This window comes from Rattus norvegicus, chromosome 7 (assembly GCF_036323735.1).
Source record: "Rattus norvegicus strain BN/NHsdMcwi chromosome 7, GRCr8, whole genome shotgun sequence".
Taxonomy (NCBI): Eukaryota; Metazoa; Chordata; class Mammalia; order Rodentia; family Muridae; genus Rattus; species Rattus norvegicus.
In genome coordinates this window covers 109303046-109307467 of record NC_086025.1, presented here as the reverse complement: position 1 = coordinate 109307467, position 4422 = coordinate 109303046, and the positions used below count along the sequence as shown (strand labels likewise).

Sequence of the window (4422 nt, the reverse complement as noted above, 5' to 3'; positions counted from 1 at the left end):
GAAGGCAGCCAGAGCTGCAAGAAAAAGGGCTGCAGGCTTAGCACTCACAGCAACTTCTAGCCATCCACTGGGTAGTTCCAGTCATCGTAAGCCCTCTATGGTGGAAGTCACTATAGTTGAATCCACTTCTCCCTGTGTCCTTGGGGACTGAATGGGCCAAGGAGGCGATGGTCTCGGCAGGAGAGGACATACAACCTTCACCTACTGGACAGTCAGGCTAAGCCCACTTCTAGCCCTGCCACATCCCATCCGCAATGACACTGAGCTGTCCCCACTCACTCTTTTACAGGGGGCCAAAGTAAGATCCTGCAGAAGGTCTCTTCACAGTCCGTAGGCACTCTGAAAAGCTTTGACAAAGGGGGACACAAAACTGCTGTGCCAGGATGGCCCCCCCATCCATGGCGAGAAATTTATCAGCCATGTTTATGGGGTACTTGGAGAGCTTGGAGCATAGCTTCTCCTGAGGGTAGCCTGACTTCTGGCCTGTCAGTAGGGATGGCGCTTAGCTGAGCTCTGTCCACACAATAAGCATCTTCCTGCCCTCTTCAGGAGCTGCTATGTCCAATATGAGCCTGTCCCCTGTGGGTCCTCTCCAGCAGGCAAAGCCCAGCCCTGACCGGTCTGGGAGTAGTGTTCTGGAGACAGTCTATCTACCCTAACCTCTTAGGGGTTTCTGGTTGGTGGGAGATAGCTGGTTTGAAGACACTCTGGAGCCCTGCACTTGGGATCAGATGGAAGTCAGAATCCAAGGAGGCCTGATCTTTAGAACCCAGAGAGAGTTACTCTACAGGAATTCACAAGAAAAGCCTTGAGTTATTCACAGACCCCACTATCTGGCATATTTTCAACATCAAACCCATACCCACACATTAAACAACCTTTGAAATGCATCACCTGGTGGCAAGCAAGCAAACATTGCTTATTCTTACCTAGAAAGGCATTTGGAGAAAAGACCGTTCTTAGAATCATTTGCGGCCCACAGGCTGAGTCCCGGGGTAGAGAGCCATGCAGGAAGGCTTCGGGGCCCTTCTGCTTAGAGCTCCAATTCTTGAAGACAAGGAGAAAAGGGGCTTTCTCCCTAGCCACATTGGATTTGGGTGAGCCTATCTGTATGGAGGAGGCTCACCCACTCGTCCACTCCTGCAAAGCCCTGGCACCATCCGTCACCAGGGCCCCTTTGAAGACCCTGACACTCATGTTTTTACTGCAGGGGCAGCAAGTTGGGCCTCCAGGGTCATCCCTACACGTTAAGGACACTCCCACTTTTGTCTGTCTATCATTCATCTTCTAATCCTGCTGGTGAGTCCATTTCCCCGTTAACCTTTCTCTGGCTCTATGACTGCATATCTCCCTTCCCCTATTGCTAACTCGACCACTTCTAGATTCTTCGACTTTGGGGAGATGTCTGTGACCTCATTCAGCCTCAAGTCTTTTATAAGAGTGCTGCTGACCTCTGGGGTCGCACAGGAGGGGCTGAGCATCCTTCCCTTTCTCAGGGCCTGGGTCTCAGGGCCCGTGCTGTCATTGTGTTTGTTCAGACTCCATTTCTCTGACTATTTGGTCTGCTCCATGTAGGGGACATTTTTACTTTCTTATTCATTACTCTTTAAATTATGTACATACACGTATGTCTGTGTGTGGGGTATGTGCACATACATGCAGGTGTCCTGCAGACCCTCTGAGGTTGGAGTTCCTGATGGTCGTGAGCCACCTGACAGTTCCTAACATGGGTTCTGGAAACCAAACTCAGATCCTCTCAAAGACCGGTCTATGCATGCTCCTAACTGCGGAGCTGTTTTCCAGCCCCATGTCCTGGACATTTTATCACCTGCCTGTTCCCTACTCGGGGTTAGCTGTCCTGAATTAGTTACAAGTAAGACACAGCATTCCTTCCTGGAGGAGGCCAGGTGTTGGGGAGGCAGGGCCTCCCCACAGGTGCCAGCCCATGGTCTGGCAGCTTCTTGGAAATCACTGTTGCCAGTGGCTGGTCGTTTCTCTGTGGCTGTGGGAATCTTTCAGAGGAGGCTTATCCATCCTTCTTCCCAGGTGAAGGACTCTTGGTGTCCTTGATAAAAGGAAGAGAGACGGTTTGTAATGCCACTAAAGCCCTTGTCAGTGAGGACCTCCTGCCTGTCCTTAGTCTCTGGTGGCTGAAACCACAGAGATCCACCAGTTCCCTGTCCCTTCACCCTCCAGCTTACCCGTATTCCCCAGACTACAGCTCTCTCCAGACTCTACCTTTTTGGTGGCATTTGGGAGACGTCAGGGCCTGAGCTCAGGACACTGTCTAGAGGATGTTTAAGTTCTTGAGATTTGCAGGACATGAACACTGTTCCAGGATCTCAGGAGAGGGTTTTGTGAAGGCTGTGGGGTTCCAGATGTGGGAGTTCTGGATATGGGACTGAGGAACGGGCTGTAGCATCTGCCCTTAATAGGCCTGAGGCAAGCCAGCCTTCACCTCACTGTGGGGCAGCCCAGCGGGCTGTGGTGTTAAGGCTCTGGCTGCTGCCTACTGGCCATCCCCTGTCCCCATTAAGGGACAATAGAGAATAAGCACTTTCCCTTCTTCATTTCCCCTGCTGTCTGCTAATATCATCTTGATGATAATTTCTTTTAATGGGCTATTTGTGGTAATTATGATACACTGAGTGAGTAATTGTATGTGACTCTGAGCACCCACCATGGGCAAGGGAGGTCTATAGGCCTCCACACTCCTGGCCTGCCACCACCCGCAGCCCTGGCCCCTTGGCTCTGCTGAGGTTTCAGCCTCTGCACCTTCTCAACCCCTATGCCCCAAGTTGGGCAGAGCTATAGACCTGGAAAAGCAGCTTCCTCCCAGGGATTTCTCCTTGAAAAGCCAGGAGGGGTACCCTGGCTAGCCTGTTTGCAGGAATGCAGGAGTGTGTCCAGTCTAGCTACGAAAGCACTGACACCTGCCCAGTGCCTGAGCTTGCCTTTGGGGAAGAAGGTCTCCCGGGTGAGAGTTCTAGGCACAGCAGGAGTCATGGGAGGACTTTCTTTCCAGGCCTCCTGTATGGAGGGTGATTTTGTACCTTAGCCTCTTACTGGGTTTTGGAGGTTGGTTTCTGCCCTCTCCCAGGCTCCTGCCTCTTTTTTTTTTTTTTTTTTTTCTTTTTAAGTACGGAACGCTTCACGAATTTGCCTGTCATCCTTGCACAGGGGCCGTGCTAATCTTCCCTGTATCGTTCCGATTTTAGTATAAGTGCTGCTGAAGCGAGCACCCTGCCTCTTCAGTGAGCACTGCCACTCTCTTTGCCAGCCTGTGGTGGTCTCTCCAGGTCTGATCACCGACAGGTCACCAATGATTGGCACCTCCCATGTGCCAACTTGCCAGCTCAAGTAGACCTCCATGGTGAGCCAGAGTCTTGTTGTGAGGTTTCCCAGCCATGTGTGTGTGTGTGTGTGTGTGTGTGTGTGTGTGTGTGTGTGTGTGTCCTATCTAGCCTCTAACCAGGACCTTGACTCTCAAACATCCTCTAAGAACACTGGGGTCCTACCTTCTCTCTGGACAAGGGGAGGCCTCGACACCCTGAGCCCGTGTTCAAGACACAGACTGCTAGAGTCCCCAGGCGTTGATAGGCAGAGCCTGGGAGGGCAGGGTGGGGCAGGTTGGGTTACATAGGCATCATTCTCAGCCTCAGGTGCACAGTCCCCAAAGCCTCTTGCCTCTGCTCTTACATTAGCACCACCACTCGGGCATCACCACCACCACCATCACCACCATCACCACCATCACCACCACCACCATCACCACCACCATCACCACTGCATATCAAGGCCTTGGGTTCAGTCATCAGCCAATCCCCTCTCCACACTCAAAGAAGAGCAAAGCCGGCCGTAAGACGGTACCCACACCTGCTCCTTCCATGGAGTCCTATGCATGATGTAATGACAAGGCAAGGAAGGGGCATGGGACTCAGATAACTATGAGGTAGCAACCCCGACCGCAGAAGCAGCCTCCCTATCTACTACCCTGTGGACATGAAGGGCTAACATCTAGGTTTCCTCCAAAAGAAAATATGATTGTGGTAGGGAAGGTGGGATGTACCACGCTACTGTATCCCACAAGGATTCGTGTGCTAGAAGCTTGCTCTTCAGCGAAGTTGCATGAAAGATGCCGGGGCCTTTAATAGGTGGAGTCTAGAGGTGGTTCTCAGATTTTGGAGGGCTTCCCTAGGCAGAAGAGGCTGGTGGGTCATGTAGGGAATGACTGGGGACACACACATGCACACACACACACACACAGTGACAGACACACACAGAGACAAACACAGACAGACACAAACACATAAAAACACACACACATAGACACACACACATAAACAAACACAAACACACACAGATACACAGACAAACATACACACAGACAGACAGACACAAACACACACACATACATAGACA

General features: G+C 51.5%; 1 non-coding gene across 1 annotated transcript; it reads right to left on the bottom strand.

The window, feature by feature from the left end:
- Nucleotides 1-3135: 3135 nt before the first annotated feature.
- LOC120093904 (U6 spliceosomal RNA) lies at nucleotides 3136-3242 on the bottom strand. The gene has a single exon (XR_005487622.1). It is a non-coding gene; the product is annotated as a U6 spliceosomal RNA (small nuclear RNA).
- Between the last annotated feature and the right edge of the window lie 1180 nt (nucleotides 3243-4422).